Below are 16,984 nucleotides of genomic sequence, written 5' to 3'. Positions count from 1 at the left end.
GTCCTTTATCATGCCCATTTTTGCATTAAATGTTCCCTTCATCTCTCCAATTTTCTTGAAAAGATCTCTGGTCCTCCCTATTCTATTGTTTTCTTCTATTTCTTTGCACTGTTCATTTAAGAAGGCATTCTTATCTCTTCTAGCTATTCTCTGGAATTCTGCATTCAATTGGGCATATCTTTCTTTTTCTCCCTTGCCTTTCGCTTCCCTCCTTTCCTCAGCTATTTGCAAAGCTTCCTCAGACAGCCATTTTGCTTTCTTGCATTTCTTTTTCTTTGGGATGGTTTTGGTTGCTTCCATATAATAGCATAAATAAAGACATCACTTGATTCTCATGGATGAGAAGAACCCATACTATCCATTGCTTCAATGCAAGGACTTATCATTGCAGCATTTCAGCCATATAATGCACATGATATTCTAGTTACTTCCTTAATTGCAGCACTGACAATTGATGACAGAACACTTATTTACTTGCTTACCCTAAACCTAAGACTTACAGGCAGCCTTAGACCCAAGCCAAGCTTTTTGCTTCGATGGGCTTTGAGCTGCATCATTGGACAATGAAGCTGCTTCACAACACCTCTTCAAATTAAAATGTCAAACCAGGCCAGATCAAATTGGTCATCCATATTGCTTTGGCTGAAAGGGGTCTTTGTACATGCACAGTATAGAAACCATTTAGTCATCTAGTTGATTTAGCTCCCAGATAGCATAGAGAATCACATAGATGACCTTGGAGAAGGAATACAATTGTTATCAAAATATGATTTAAGTCTTGGAAAAGAAGAAAATATTAGAAATAAATTTAAACTGGATAGCAATCACAATAGTACTTAGACTTATATACCACTCCACAGTGCTTTACAGCCCTCTCTAAGTGATTTACAGAGTCAGCATATTGTCCCCAACAAACTGGTCCTCATTTTACTGATCTCAGAAGGGTGGAAGGCTGAGTCAATCTTGAGCCATTCAGAATCAAATTCCTGGAGTGACATTCAGAATCAAATTCCTGGAGTGAGCTGTGAGTTAGCCTGCAGTACTGCATACTAACCACTGTGCCACCACTGCTCTTCCACCTTAACTCTCTTTGATATAAGAGGGAAATAAAATACAGTCTTTCACGGTTCAGTTTCCTGTAGCTTATATCAATAAAATAGGATTCCAGTATTTCTTATGGAGGCTGTTTCCTGTGCTGGTCTCAAACAGCTGACAGCTAGGCTAGTGTTCTGTACCAGCCTGCTACCGGCCTTGCAGAAAGGCAACCCCTGTACAAACGGCAGAGGCTGGAAAACGTCTGCCAAATTTATTAAACAAACAACAAAACATGAAACAAGATACCGGAGCTTTGATCCTCTATCGGAGCGGTTGCTTTCAGCAAACCAGCCCTCCCCCAAACACTCCCTTTATAAGAGTTCAGGGCGTGGCCTCTCTTTGCCTCCTTCCGAGAAGTCCCACAGCCTTTCTCTGCTTGCTCCTACTTGACTGCCTCCTGCGTCGGGCGTCCTTGAACAGGGCCAGCTGTGGGTCATCTTCATCCACACTGTCGAGCTCACGCAGCTGGGTCTCCACCAAGTAAGAGGGGCCTGGCTGAGGGCTCTGCGGAGCCTCCAAGCCATCATCAGCAAGTTCTTCTTCAACACCCCCCTCCTCCCCCTCATCTGAGTCATCCGAGTCATCCGACCCAACTGCCGAACCCACAGGCTGACCCTGAATCACAACAGCTAGGAATACCTTTGTTATAAAATGAGTTCTGTTACTACAGCTATGTTTTGGGTGCTCTCAATAGCTACAATCTACTATATAGGAGAACATATGCATAAGGAACAAAAGGCACAGTTATTCTGAGTCCCTCAACTTTAGACAATGTCTTTAAGTGAAGAAAACCAAGTGGAACAATATGGAGGAGGAAGAGAAAGAGAAGAAAACCTGCCCCCTGGTGGAGACCTGAGGAAACGCAGACTAAAGATAAGACATCTGTAGCCGTCATTAAAACTATTAAAATATTTACCTTCCTAGTTCACCTAAATATTCTTAGAGAGGAAACTGCTTTATAATTAAGATATAAGAAAAAGCAAATAATATTATATAATATTGTTACATACAAATAAGCACATAATTTATTGAAGTTTGATTTTAATGGATCCAGGTTGCCTTTGTAATGAAAAACCTTTGACATTATAAGGATAATAATTTTAAAGACCCTTTCATGAACAATTTCTCTCATTAAGTTTCACAAATATATGTGGTATGTACTTTATGATCAAAATGAAACAAGGAGAACAATCCACTATTTACACTTTGAATTCTACATGCTCCAGTTCCCTTCAGAGGACTATAGCAGGACCATTCTTAATGCTTATCTTAGTCTTAATAACTAGCCAGACAACTGACTCCAGAGTTTGGCTTATCAATTGGAGTTGGTGATATCTATAGGAGAGGAGGCAAGAAATGAAGTATTTAACAGTGCTGTAGAAATCATTAATATTTAAAGGTTTGAAGGCAAATGCTGATATGAAATTGTTTTTGGCACTTAATCCACATTATTAGATAGCAACATGAAATAAACATATGATATGATATCTGTATTAGCTGAGTTAAAAAACAATAGATCAAAAGACTTCTTTTCCTACATTTTCACCTTTAATATCTAAAACAAGCCTTTATAAACAGGCCTTAATATGGAATAATTATTTACCAAGAAACAATATGAAATACAGTCTCTGAAGTGCTGTAATAATCTATTTTGCTTCTCTCTATATCTTATCACGAGGCAGCATCACAGATTGTGAGTTATAATTTAAACAATAAAGTAACAAGACACAGAATTATATTTTAACTATTAATAGGCAATTGTCCTTGGCAGGTGGCATTTCCTCAACAACTGTGTTTGTGTCTAAGTAGGCACATGTCTGTTGGTACTTGGAAATCTTAGGGCTATGGGCTAAAGTAGAAAGATAATATACATTGGAGGAAACCATTGAAAAATATTGTTTTATCATGGCAAACAAACCACATGGACTGGTCCATATAAATCACTAGGCTCTAACTTCAACTTATGTTCCTGTTTTAGTTGATAGGATACAAAAAAATACTCTTCACTCACAAAAAGCAAAGACAACAGATCAGAAAGGAAGAAAACCATTAATTTAGTTATTTATAAAATTTATTGGCTACCCATCTTACCATAGGGCAGGGGTGTCAAACTCAATTTCACTGAGGGCCGCATCAGCATGGCGGTTGTCCTCAAGGAGCCGGGTGGGTATGGCCAGGGTGGGAGTGGCCTACTGGGTGGGCGTGGCTAGAGTGCGTGTGGCCTACTGGGTGGGCGTGGCCAGCTCTACATCGTTTGCATCAAGGGCGCCTATGGGGGGGCCTGGGCAGGAGTGGGACAGATCTGAGGGTCTCTGGCAGAAGGAGGGTCTCTGGGCCAGGGCCAAGGCAGTGGGGGCCATTCCCTCACTGTTTCCAGGATGGCTTCGCGGGCCACATGAAACCACTTCGCGGGCCGGATCCGGCCCTGGGCCTTGTGTTTGACATGTCTGCCATAGGGTAACTCATCAATACAATGGTAATATTTTCTACTAAGGGAAATTTCCAGACTATTTTTAAGTAATCCAATTCTATCTTAATTATGCTAGGTATATATTGATCTGGATAATCCCTTCAGTAGGCTTTCAAGATTACATTATTTCCTCCTCCTCCTCCTCCTCCTCCTCCTCCTCCTCGTCCTCCTCCTCGTCCTCCTCCTTCCTCTTCCTCTTCCTCTTTGTCAGTATTAAGCTACCTTGGCCAAAAATATTATCCTGCTAGAACAAGGGTGTCAAACCGATTGCATCATGTGGAGGCCGTGCCCACCCCAGCTCTGGCAATGAGAAAAAAAGTCATGATACGTCATGACACATCATGTGACATGGGGAGTTTGATACCCATGTGCTAGAAGAAAATATATTTCCAGAAATCTAAGTACTTGTATGTATTTCCCAAAGGTACTTTTTCAAGAAGCAACTGGACTTTCTTGTTTTTCTTTGTCCATAGACATTTCCATTTATTTTCTAAGCTTGTCAGTCTTACAGGGCTTCACAGAAATTGACAATGTTTTCTACGCCCCCAATGCCACCCAGCCCCATCTCAGTATAGTCAGTTGGGAAGAGAAAACCAAGGATCTACATGAAAGAAATGCACTTACTCTTTCCCATCTTTGACTCACTGTCCTCCTCTTTCAAATGCTAGGGAGACTCTAATTATTTGTTCTTCTCACTGGTAACCTTATGATGGAGTAGAGAATGAGGTGCTCAGCAGCTCCATGCACCATTAAGATGCAGACACATGAATCCCACAGTAAACAGGAAAGTATTACAGAAGTGTTCATTTTTGCATGCAAAAGATCTCGGGATCAGTCTGTGACATAGTCAAGTAAAGGTCTCTTATACTCAAGGGAGCAACTAGCAGCAAATGCAAAATACTGGGAGAGATGGACAACTGATCTGGCATTGTGTGTGTGTGCACTATCTACTTATTTTCTACATACAACCAAATTTTGTGTCTTCTGAATCCAAATCAGTCCTAGGATATTTTAAACAATTAAAATTATTTAAATTTGATGAATTGCATACTTTTCCTCGTATGTATGTAACTTCTCAGTTCTATAACAGTTAAGAACTTTGAAAGAGCAAAACTAACTTTGATCTTTGACTCTGTTAAAAATGTGTTTGAAGACAAAATAACATAAGCTCTACAGTTTAGAGGGAACTCAAACTGTCTTTGTTGACTCAGGCCTTTCAATGTTATTGTCTTAATTCTGTTTTATATTTGTTGTTCTTTTAATACTGGTTTATAGATATTGCATTGTATCTTTATAAACCATGTAGACCCATTATATAACTGAATGACATATAAAATGTTTAAATTCTACATTACTCAAAAGTGAGTCTTGACTAAAATATATATGCTGATTTTAAAGTAATAATTTTTTAAAGATTTCAATGACTAGTGCATTTTTATGGACAGAACATCTAAACATATATATATTTAAAAATACATTTAATTGATTTCAGAAGTGCTTAGTATTTTACTCTTACATTTGTAATTCTAGAACTAAGCATTTACAGCTTCTGGCAATGGCAGAACAGTAGTTACATTTCTTCTTAATATACAATTTTGACACAACTCATTAAAGACTATATATACATATACACTGTATATATCCAAGAAGAAAGAGGACATCTGTCAATAAGAGGTTGGTAATACAATGTTTTGCTTATTGGATAAATTGTTATATACAATAATATTTAAAAGGACATCCATTTATATTAATAATTAAAGATTTTGCTCTGATTGCTCAGGGCAGAAAAGAAAATTAGGAAATAAAAAGGCACAATTTCCATGCTTATAACTGTGATGTGACAGTGCAAATCTAAATACGTATAATATTAAACTATAGAGCATAGATATGAAAGGGGGTTGGTATCCTATAAAGTTATGGGGGGGGGAGAAAAGTGTACACAGCTAAACAAGCAAGAGCATCCACCACCAATTAGAGCAGTATTTTAAAGCTTTCCCTTCAGCAGATTCTCTGGTCAGAAGTAAACCCCACTGGAAAGGAATTTTTATCTTATGATGAAGACATCTATTGAGGCTTTAAATAAATATCATAGATAAAGAATCTGAGAGATAGCATTTATTTCCAATCCCCCAAATACTGCATCTTATATCAGTTCCATGACTTGCCTTTAAAAGAACTCAGAAAAATGATAGGTTTTTTTTTCATTGTTATTGCAATGTGCTCTGTTTTACAACCTTATAATGTTAAAATAATTTGCTTCCAGAAGAATTCTAGGATTGAATACTTCTCTGGCATCTGAACATTCCTTAAAAAGAAAAAGAAATTGTTTAATGTCGTAATCTGTGTTTACGGTGAACTGCAGAAAGAAATATTGCCAAATGGTGCAGTGTGGGGTATAGATTTCAGATACAGGTTGTATCTATTGTGGTCGCCTTACAACAACAACTTAGACCAGTATTTCTATTGCTAAGTGAGAGAGTTGTTTTAAGTGAATTTTGCCCCATTTTACGACCTTTCTTGTCACAGCTGTTAAGTGAATCACTGCAGTTGTTAAGTTAGTAACATGGCTGTTAAGTGAATCTGGCTTCCTCATTGACTTTGCTTGTCAGAAGGTAGCAAAGGGGGATCATATGTGCTCCCTGGACACTGCAACAGTCATAAATATGAGTCAGTTGCCAAGTGTCTGAACTTTGATCACTTGACCATGGGGATGCTACAACGGTCATAAGTGTGAAAAAAGGTCATAAGTCACTTTTTTTCAATGCTGTTATAACTTTCAACAGTCGCTAAATGAACTGTTATAAGTGGAAGACTACTTGTACTCACATAATGGATAATGTATCTTTATTTTATTTGTTTATTATTATGTACATATTAAATTGTTTGCTGCCCACCTTGCTGCAAAATTGTTAGAGCTCATTTATGACAATAATAGACTGTAAAAGCAGATGTTCTGGATCATTCCCTTTACCATGTTTTTGTTTTTTCCAACCTAAAGAGTCTCAACCATTCTAATCTTTTCAACATAGGGAAATAATATTAGACAACAGCAGGGCTTTTTTTGTCATAGAACGCTCAGAACGGAGTTCCGGCACCTTTTTTGGGTGGAACCTTGTAGGGTAGGCAAGGCGGGTTGTATGACATGTGTGAGTTCTGGCACCTTTTTCTTTTACAAAAAAAGCACTGGACAACAGTATTACTTAATGTTAAGTATTAAGTAATTTCCTCTAATAATTTTTATTTTTTTATTTTTTTTATTTTAATTCCATTTATATCCCGCCCTTCTCCGAAGGCTCAGGGCGGCTTACAAGCTTAGCAGTAGCCTTCATTCTATGTATATGCCTGCTTATTAGGGCTTTCACACACACCCCCAAGCGGCATTATTACAAAGTCAGCTTAATTGCCCCCAACAATCTGGGTCCTCATTTTACCTACCTGGGAAGGATGGAAGGCTGAGTCAACCTTGAGCCTGGTGGGATGCGAACCTGCACTAATTGCAGGCAGCTGGTGTTACTTAAGGAGGCATTAGCCCACTGCTCCACCAAGGCTTTGGTTTTCCTTGCTCAGTTACATCCTTTTTCAAATGTGATGACCAGACCTCAATAGAGCACCAGAGGTATTATAGAATTCTATAACAGCATTATGCTATTTTTATTTTATTATATTGTAATGATCTCTAGTTGCCTTCTTCCTGAAGTTTGCTGACACTGTTCTACATTCTGGTAAACATTCTTTTATTGAAGTCTGAATTAATCTCCAGACTCTGTGCAGTGATTTGGCTTTCAGTCCTTTCAGTTTTGAGAAAGTGTCCCTTTTCAATTAAATGTGAAATAGGAAGGTTGAAATATTTACCTCCTTTGAAACTAGATGCACCACAGTAGCCTTTGTCTACCGGTGAGGATTTAGTTTAAAACATGTTTTTTTCCACTTTTTTTCACCAGAAGCCTGGTTTCCGATTGGGCAAAGTGGAGCCAGTCTCTCTCCCGCAGATTTGGCTTATTCTAAAAGCAAACCTAAATCCTTATTGACATGTTCATGTCACCAATGAAGGAGAATATTTGAAGCTCAGGGGTCCTTGGTGGTCTCTGAGCTTGCTTGTTTTCTTGCAGATGTTTCATTACCTTAACTACGTAACGTCATCAGTGCTAGTGATGAAACTGACAGCAAACAGCACCCCTTACTAGCACTGATGATGTTACCTAGTTAGGGTAATTAAACAACTGCAAGAAAACAAGCTAGCTCAGAGAGCACCAAGGACCCCTCATGTTCATGTCATCCACATCCCTGAGCATTGTCTCTTTAGCTGGTCCTGCACATGGAAATTAGTAATCTTTCTTAGTAGTAATGAAGAGAAGGGTGAGGGGTGACATGATAGCAGTGTTCCAATATCTCAGGGGCTGCCAAAGAGAAGAGGGAGCCAAGCTATTCTCCAAAGCACCTGAAAGCAGGACAAGAAGCAACGGATGGAAACTAATCAAGGAGAGAAGCAACCTGGAACTAAGGAGAAACTTCCTGACAGAACAACTAACCAGTGGAACAACCTGCCTCCAGACTGCTCCAACACTGGAAGTTTTTAAGAAGAGACTGCACAGCCATTTGTGGTGAAATGGTATAGGGTTTCCTGCCTTAGCAGGGGGTTGGACTAGATGACCTCCAAGGTCCCTTCCAACTTCTTCTTCTTCTTCTTCTTCTTCTTCTTCTTCTTCTTCTTCTTCTTCTTCTTCTTCTTCTTCTTCTTCTTCTTCTTCTTCTTCTTCTTATTATTATTATTATTATTATTATTATTATTATTATTATTATTATTATTATTATTATTATTATTATTATTATTATTATTATTATTATTATTATTATTATTATTATTATTATTATTATTATTCTGGGACACTGCTTTGGTACTCCCCAGAACTTCAAATGCCTGCATTTCAAATTAGTTAACAGATGTGAGCTAAAAATATCAAATTCTAATAATATGCTCTTCCTTCCCTTGTTTAGAGGGGTTTTCTCTCTCTCTCTCTCTCTTTTTTTTACAGCAAATAAAATCTGTAAATCTTATCAACAGCATTCTTCCAAACAGTTATTAAACAAAACTATTTGGCAAATCAATTTCAACTGAAATTATAATGTGCTACCATTAGACTTGAAGAGTCTATAGTTGCAATGAACATAACTACCGTATTATGTATAAGTACTGTACTCTAAACTGACAACTGTGTACATAACAAACAAAATGAACGGTAATGTTCAATCTGCTGTGTTGTTTTTTTCCCCTTCCTGTGTGACACTGTCCAGGTCACTTCTACTTTATCAAGGAAACCTGAAAGAAAGGACATAGGTACCTCTGTGTATCATTATGTACAATATCATTCCATATCGTCCATCAATGTAACACCTCCTTGAAGGAACATGCCATTTAATACCAAATACTAGTAAGTTATTTTTTCCTTATGTGCCATTTCTCGGCTAAATGCATTGGGGAAAAACCAACACAAGATGTACCGATAAAAAGAACATTCAAGTGGAAAAACCTCCACAATCAGTCTAAGTCTGTTTACTTATATGTCAAGCAGCTACCTTAAACTGAAGGACATGTGAAGGATATGACAATAAGTTAACTCAAGAAAAAACAAGAAACAAATGGTGCACAATAATAATGGGAAAGCCAGTGCTTATATATGAAATTTCTGACATAATACTAGCAAAAAAAATATTAGGATCACCCAAAAGTGCTTTTTCAGGAGGCAACTGGACTTTCTTGTTTTACTTTGAAGACATTTTGCTTCTCATCCAAGAAGCTTCTTCAGCTCTGACAGGATGGTGGGGAATGGAAGGACCAATTATATTCCTTGCAGACAGCTGGTCATTTGCATTCTTTTAGAGAGTCATTGAGGCCATTTGGAGGCTTATTTCTGTCTTCAGGGTCACCTGAGTAGTGCAAATGTGTGTGGAGCCTTCCTGGCTGCAGGGTGTTTTCTGCCCTGTGTTCCTTCACTGCTGAAGACAGGTACATATACTGATGTTAACATTTCAACTAAAAAACCCAACTACTTTTAACAATCTTTGTGCATGGATAAAGCAATAAGTAGAAAAACTAATTATAGAATTCTTGATTGGCCAAGTGTGATTGGACACATAAAGAATATGTCTCCATTGTGTAAGCCCTCACTGCATATACAAGCAACAAGTGATAAATCATGATCATAATCATAAAATACAATCATCATAAAACATAAGATACAACACTCAGTGATAGTCGTAGGATACTAAATAAGCAATCAATATAAATCATAATAGGATACTAATAAAAGCATATTTGGGATACTAAATAAGCAATCAACATAAATGATAAGATACAAACAACAAAGTTATAGACATAAGAAGCTATAGGAAGGAAATAGGTAATTGGAAAAATGAGAAGGATAATAGTAATGCAGCCCTACTAGGTGGTTTTACATCCCAGGGCATAAGACAGTGTTGTGAGAATTAGTTGTTTAGCAGAGTGATGGCAGTTCACAAATGCATTAACCTGTAATGTGTGTGTTTGAATGAGTGCACTGGGTGAATCCAGACCCTATGGTTTGTAAAATCAAATGCTTTAGCATGAACCCAACCAAAAGAAATAAACTATGATTAAGCAAACCTATGGTTCTGTGAGACCAATTTCTATAATTTCAATCATATGAAATAGCCACTTGCTAAAGAAAGTACAGAAAAACTGTAAATTCCTAGTAGTGGGTATTAACTCAAATATCAATATTGATGCATATGTGATATACTATATTACAGTAGCCCCCAACCTTTTTGGCACCAGGGACCAGTTCCATGGAGAAAGCTTTTTCCGCAGACCAGAAGGGAGCATGCTGCTTGTATCCCATGCTGGGGCCTGGTGTTGGTCCATGGACCAGGGGTTGGGGACTCCTAGTTTATCATGAGTCTAATTATGAAACATCTAGTTATGAAACATCAATGCCAATTTAAAGGGACCTCAGTACAGATGTTAAGCATGACATATAATGAATTAATTAATTAGCAAGTGCCTGAAGGTAAAGTATCAGGAAGGAAATGGAATCTTTGGATGACAACCCTTCACTTATCTATATTGGAAGGAACTTTTCATTTATGTCACTGAAAATATTATTTCTAATACAAGGCACAAGACACAATAATCACTTAGAAGGCAATAGTGGGTGAAAAAATTGAAGTTCTCCATATGTTTTGATCTGTATCAGGAAAGGACACATCTGTTATACACAGATACACACACATATACACTGTCAAGTTTCTGACGTATGGGCTTTTCAAGTGACTCAGGCATTGTTTACCTTAAAAGTCTTTTATTAGCCTAATACACTGGCAAATGCTTGCTCGAAGGAAGCTGGAATCTGAAATCTCTGCCCCATGCACAATATATTAAAACACAATTCTCCACCTTTCTAATTTTGTCATTAATCATATTCTTCAATTAATTTAAAGAATCAGTTTCCCTTCCTTTAGAAAACCCACCAAGGTCTTATCTTCTTTAGTTAGATATGGCCTTGAAGGTACAATCCTACTCGTCCCCCCTCCTCTTAAAGCAATACACAAGTTTAACATATGAAATGGCTACTTCTTCATCTCTTGTCAAGCAATAACATTCAATGTTAACAGTAAACAGGCCCCCCTTACAAAAAGGACAGATCTTGTAATGTAAACAAAACACAAGTTAGGAACTGACTTTTGGTTTGTTGGGTTGTTTCTCATAAAACCTTTTGATAAGTCTGTCAGCTTTCACATCAGTAGATTTCACCCAAATGGCTTCAGACAATGGGTATCCCTTCCATTGTACTAGGTATTGCAATTTTCCCTTAAAGATTCTAGAGTCAAGAATACGTTTCACTTCATAATGGGTCTGACCTGCTACCACAAGGGGTCCAGGTGCTTTCTTAGGGGGAGGTCTTAAAGTGGAGGTTCGAAAAAGTTTCAGCAAGCTACAATGGAACACCGGGTGAATTTCCCCCCCAAAGTCTGGGTAGTTTCAATTTTAATGTGACTAGGTTGATGATTTTCACAATGGGGAAAGGCCCCAAGAATTTTGGTCCCAATTTCTTATTGGGTAGTTTAAGGCGTAAGTATTTGGTCGACAAATAGACCTTTTCCCCAACTTGGAATGTTCTTTGGGAAGCTCTCTGTTTGTCAGCTTGCTTTTTGTAGGTCTCAAAAGTCTTTTTAAGGCCACCTTTGTATTTTTCCAAACTTCTTCCCAACCCCTCACCCAATGATCAAGAGTCTGGGAAGTGGAGGGTAACTGAGGGTATTCCGGTATAGGGTTGAGTTCTTTCCCTGTGGCTACACGGAAAGGAGCGTAGCCGGTGCTGCTATGTACTGAATTATTGTAGGCCACCTCTGCAAAAGGGAGGAGGTCAGTCCAGTTTGTTTATTGGTAAGAGACGTAGCATCTAAGGTATTGTTCCACCATTTTGTTGGCAGATTCTGCGGCTCTGTTAGTAGCCAGGTGAAAAGCAGTTGATAGACTTTGAGATGATCCAATTAATTTAAGAAAGTTTCTCCAAAATTTCACTGTGAACTGCACCCCTCTGTCCGAAATTATTCGCTTAGGGGCGCCATGTAATCGATAGATATGTTTTAAAGCAATACATAAGTTTAACATATGAAATGGCTACTTCTTCATCTCTTGTCAAGCAATAACATTCAATATTAGCAGCGTTGACATACACACAGATACAGAAATACACACACACACAAACACACACACACACACACTGCAATATCCTGTTCATATGTCTAATCAAGTGTTTCTCCATAAGGATAGTTTATATATGCATGACTATCATAACATAAAAACAGTTCACAATATATGAACATCCCTTTATGAATACAAAGTCATCGTTAGTGAGTTCTACATTCAGCTGAATGCTAGGAAACATTCAGTCATTAATTCTAGGTAATTTTTAAAACGTGCACTCCTATGGCATCAGATCTAAACAGGTCTTAGTCCAAGTCCCAAACTAAAGATTGGGTTGCCAGTAATCTCCTTCTTTAACCAACAAATAATTATCCTTCTGTAAGCAATAACAGTTTATTCAAGTGATTGAATAACTTTTATGAATAACATCTGCATACATTTTCTTCAACATATTGCCCTCTGACTGGCAGCTACAAGCTCAAACACCTGGATCCCAGATAGGCACAGATGTAGCTTTGATGTTGCCAATCCATCTCCACAATAGGCAAAACCTTAGAAATTTGACAGCATTTGAAGTATCAAAGGACAAAGCTACCATCCCAAGGATACCAAGAAACATATTTTTTAATCTTTTGCCTCCTACTTTAGTCAGACTTAACTCCGTATACAGTAGGGGGGAAAATGTCTCTCTTGGCTCAAATCTGGACAATTTCCCAAACATTTGTCCACACACACACACAAAAAAACATTAAGAAGCATATGGGAATTTGGGGAATTCCTGGACACGCGATAGAGGGTGTATCTATGGGAGTGAGTATGGATATGGTTTCTTATAAGGAACTACTCAAATTGCAAGGGAATGATTGGCAACTTAAATCAGCAGAGGAGTTAAGACAAGAAAACATAAATTACTCTTGGTTTCAATATACCCAATTGAAAGCTAGGTGGAAGTCAGATCAAAAGGTTGGTATCACAATTACAGATCAAAATTTAGTAAAGCAAATTAGAGATTCAAAATGTGCACATATAAAGAGGATATATAATGCTTTAATTGAATTGGATTCGGAAACGGAATTGGTTAAAGATTGCATGGTAAAATGGGCACAAAATATTCAGGAACCAATCTCGTTGGACACCTGGGAGATAATTTGGGTTAGAAATGTTAAATTTACCCAGGCTCAAAATTTAAGAGAAATTTTTTACAAAATGTTTTATAGATGGCATCTGGATCCCAAGAAGTTGTCCAACATGTATCCTAATCTGCAGTCTAAGTGTTGGAGGTGTGGTAGCTTAGAAGCTACCTATTTCCACATGTGGTGGACTTGTAGAAACATAAAAGCCTTCTGGATTAAAATTTGGTGGAACATTCAAAAGATTTTTAAGAGGAAGATAAAGTTTTCCCCGCAATTGTTCTTACTGGGTATTGTTGTAAATTGTGATGTCAAAGAGACTAATCTGATGTTGAATATGATAACGGCAGCACGGTTACTGGTGGGACAATATTGGAAGAAGGACAATCTGCCCACGGTAGAAGAATGGGTGTTTAAAGTTTCTAATCTTGCAGAAATGTCCAAGATTTCTGCTTATTTAAAGGATCACTCACAGGAGAGATATATTTCAGTTTGGAGGAGATGGATAAATTATATTGAAAACAAATATGGGACCAAAAAGTTCCATTTAGCTTATGAGTAGAATTTAGTGGGATATTGTTATTGTTAGTAGTTATGCTAAGAGAGAGTTAAAGCGCAGTACGAATTTGGTTGATTGTATATTGTGTAAATTTTTATTTAGAATATGATTGTTGTAACTATAATCCTGTATTTAGCTCTGGGAAGTGGGGGGGGAAGTGGGGGGGTTGGGGTGGGAGGGATTTGGGGATATATTGTAAAATATTGTAAAACTCTTTAATAAAAAAAAAAGACAGGCTTTGGGGAAAAAAAGAAGAAGCATATGTCCATTCTTGGAGATGTTTTTTTCAGCTAATTGCCTTTTGTTAATCCCTGTACCAGCTGAACTGACTGTTATTTTGAAGAGTTTTACTAATGAAATTTTATATAATATTCTCATTGAAGGTGTACAACATAAAGATATCTGTTTCCCAGATAGAGAAATTTTTTGATAAATTGCCTCTATTCAACCTCAGGCAGTCAGTTTTCCTCTTCTTCCCCCTCTGAACCTCTCTCCACCCTCATACCCCAAATTTGCTCTGGAGAACCTCCTTCGCTCCAGTACAGACTTTGGGGGGTAAGGGGATGTAGAGGGGGAATGCACTCAGCCATTTCTGTTGTCAGAAATTCTGTAGAATTTCATCCCTTGATCTAAACCAAATGCAACTTGTGCAGAGCAGAGGGAAAGAGGCAATCCTCATTTTCAAAATATATTATTATATGCTGTACGGAAATGAGTTCAGCCCAAATTTGCAGCAATTTATTATGCAAAACAATAAACAATATTTAGCACATTAAATGAATGCTGTGCTGTAAGGTGCTTCGTCCGCAAAGCCTAGAATCTATCGGTGTAAAATTAAAAATGATCTTCTTCAGCAGCAAAGAAATTGAGGCGTATGTAAGTAAAACTAAAAGGTTAAAGCAGAATACAAATCTGTTTCTAATTTTTTGAAGGAAGGAAGGAAGGAAGGAAGGAAGGAAGGAAGGAAGGAAGGAAGGAAGGAAGGAAGGAAGGAAGGAAGGAAGGAAGGAAGGAAAGAAAAATTTCAGGCTGTTTTCCTATTAAACTAAAATAATTTACAGTGGGTTTGTGCCATCTCTGAAGAACTCGCTAAAAAAATCTTATAAAGCCAATTCAGAAGTTAATCAAGCTGATTAACTTATTGCAATACATCAATAACCATATCTTTCCTATTTTTAATGAATTTCAGTTGACAGCAGAAACCTTATTAAGGGGTTTCTAAAATGATACAAGTAAAAGGCTATTAATATTGCTTTTTCCCCCTGCTGCTATTGTCTTGCTGCACTGGTCTGCAAACACATTCCAGCTGCATTACAATTAATGCCAGTAGAACTCTTTCTAACGACTTCCAGCTTGCTAATTTTTTACGCTAATAATAAAAAAGGGCATTGCTATGCAAGAACAGCCCCTTTTTATCATGCTCACATGGCACGCTAGAGAGTGCCTGCCATTGTTCGCCTGAAAGACAATTAAACTCAGGAACATCAAGCCCCAAAATGACAATCTGCTAACCAGCCCTGGGTATTGCTAGATTCTTTCCTCTATTCTCTGAAATAATACAGAACAATTCTCCTAAGACATTTTTCTCCTACACGTATTCATGTTTTGTTTTGTTTTTTAAAAAGGAAGTAGTTTAAAAAATACCCATGGTTGATTTATGCATTACTGTTCAGAATTTATTAACTGTCTAGGACCAATTTCACACCAGTTCTTGCATGGCCTCCAGTTCTAAATTCTGGACACAATTCAAGAAATGCACCAATAGTACTGTCCATATATTTAAAAATAAGCATTAAAAACATGTGGCTCATGATTTTTCTGAAACACAATATAAAACACCCAAGGGAAAAGTAAATGCCAGAACTGCAACAAGTTTATTTCTCAGAGACTTTTAACAATGGAAAGAATGAGAGTAGGAAAATACCTACTATGGATTGAAAATTACATTTAAATGCCTTTAAAAACACATGTGTGCATGTGTTCTGGAAACACAACAAAACACATGAAACAAGTAATGGTGGGCAAATGTACAGTGTTACACCTTGAAAAATTCAGGTATCGAAACAGAAAATATGCTGACATCTACATATTAGCCTTGGGAAGGAAGATAATTAAACTGCAGCTAGGAATCATCCAATATTTGTACAATTAGGAATGCTGCAAATGGCAATCTACATATATGCCATTTCCTTAAAGTGAAAATTGAAATTCTATTCCTCTCTTCCAAAGTTCTTTTTTTGAATACAGTGTACTTATATGAAATCATGTTACCTTAGTTACAAAGGAATCTGCTTATAAGGATTCATCTTTGTGCATATAGATCCCACGACAACTATATCAATCAAATGTATATGACATTTTCTGTCTTTCAGAAGACCAAAGAATAACTGTTTAGTTCATATACAGCTTCTTACATATCCTGACACATACACTGCATGCTTACAGACATTATATAATTGATCCTACGACACAACTACATACTTACAAAGATGTTAATTAATTAATCATGTTTCATTATAGCCATATTTGTGCTTTGTATAGCCAATTGAACCATAAAACCCTAATAACTTTTTCACTGTGCTGTCAACAGAGCTGGAGCATTGTTTCCATTCATCCATTCACACCTTACACTGCTTCCTTCTGCTTTGGAGACAGTTGCAATAATAGCTTTCTCTACTCAGTTCCCTGCTAATTTGCAAGCAAGGAACCACACAGATGCCCTGATGAGCCTTTAGGTCTGCAGGTTGACCTTATTTTGAATTAAGCAGGCTAAATGAATAAAGAAGCAGACTCTCCGAATAAGGTTATTAGCTGAGGAAAATATTGCCAGGTTCCTCCATGCTCATTGACTTCCCCTGCTATTTATTTATTTATTTAGCATACAGCACACCATACATGGACTAGCAATATATATCAGCATTTCATCTAGATTAGTAAACACAATAAAATATAAACATTAAAAATATCTATGCTCAGATACCAATGCCTAGGCCACCTAACCACTGAAGCGCAGCATCATTTATATGAAAAAAAAATCAGATACTAGA

Source organism: Vipera berus (assembly GCF_964194415.1).
Source record: "Vipera berus genome assembly, chromosome: 1".
Lineage (NCBI taxonomy): Eukaryota > Metazoa > Chordata > Lepidosauria > Squamata > Viperidae > Vipera > Vipera berus.
This window is presented reverse-complemented; position numbering follows the sequence as displayed.